Genomic DNA, 1,080 nt, shown 5'->3' with positions numbered 1-1,080 from the left:
TCTCTTTTCTGAAGCTTCCATAAACTTAACTAACATGGTCTCTTGATCGGGTTTTTTCTCAGCTGGTGACTGCTCCTTTTGGTAGAAGCCTCGGCTTGTTTGCCTATACTTCTCTTCCTTTTGCTTCTTGTATTCTTCATATGGCAGCCACTCTTTCTTCGGTTTCCTCTAGTCTTCATCATACTTGTCCCCACTCGAGTAGCATAATTGAGCCTTTTTATTCCCATACTCATACAGATTGTAGTCCTTGGTCAAGTGTGGACCATTAGACCGTTCGCAACCAACTCTTATAGCATGAATTTATTGGTCCATTTGTGTTAACATCTGGTCCATATTATTCAGCATAGCCATCATAGCTGCTATTTCTTCAGTTTGTGCACCTCCACTGCCTTTGATTCCATCTTGCCTAGGATTGTGGTACTCACGAGAGTGCTTCGCTAATTCTTCAATCAGCACCTTGACCTCCCTTGGATTTTTCTTTGTCAAAGGTCCTTGATAATCAAGGAGTTGTCTTGTCATAACATTGACCCCATCATAGAAGATTGACATCTATTATTGAACATTAAGATCATGTTGAGGGCAATTTCTGATCAACCCTTTGTAACGCTCCCATGCTTCGTATAATGACTCCCACGGTTGTTATTCAAAGTTGGCTATTGCCTTCTTGAGTTTAGCTATCTTGGATGGTGGGCAAAATTGGTCAAGAAACTGCTCACGCATTTGAGCCCAAGTGGTGATCGTACCCGGTGGAAGTGATTTTAACCACTCTTTAGCAACCCCCTTAAAAGTAATGGGAAGCATCGTGAGCAAGACGGTGTTTCTATTGACATTTAGGACATTGAAGTAATCCGCAATGTCATTGACTTCATCGAGATGCTTAAAATCATCCTCATGATCCTTCCCATAAAATGGGATATCCTTCAGTGCAGTCAAGATGTGCCCCTTCAGCTCGAATGTGGCAGTGGAAGGTATTGCGGGTTGGACTAAACCGGGACCCACATCCTCTCGGATCCGCTTCTTGTAAGCTCCCATGGACGTCTCCTCAATCTTTGCCATTTCGTCCTCTTGCTTGTCTTCGAG

The 1,080-nt window shown here is 43.2% G+C and overlaps 1 non-coding gene across 1 annotated transcript; it reads left to right on the top strand.

The window, feature by feature from the left end:
* Positions 1 to 565: 565 nt before the first annotated feature.
* LOC145080659 (small nucleolar RNA R71) lies at positions 566 to 672 on the top strand. Its single transcript, XR_013695252.1, has one exon. It is a non-coding gene; the product is annotated as a small nucleolar RNA R71 (small nucleolar RNA).
* The last annotated feature ends 408 nt before the right edge of the window (positions 673 to 1,080 follow it).

The sequence above is a fragment of the Lactuca serriola genome, chromosome 1, assembly GCF_051521515.1.
Source record: "Lactuca serriola cultivar US96UC23 chromosome 1, Lser_US96UC23_V15, whole genome shotgun sequence".
NCBI classification, from domain to species: Eukaryota; Viridiplantae; Streptophyta; class Magnoliopsida; order Asterales; family Asteraceae; genus Lactuca; species Lactuca serriola.
The sequence above is the reverse complement of the archived record's forward strand: the minus strand, read 5'-3'. Positions and strand labels throughout refer to the sequence as shown.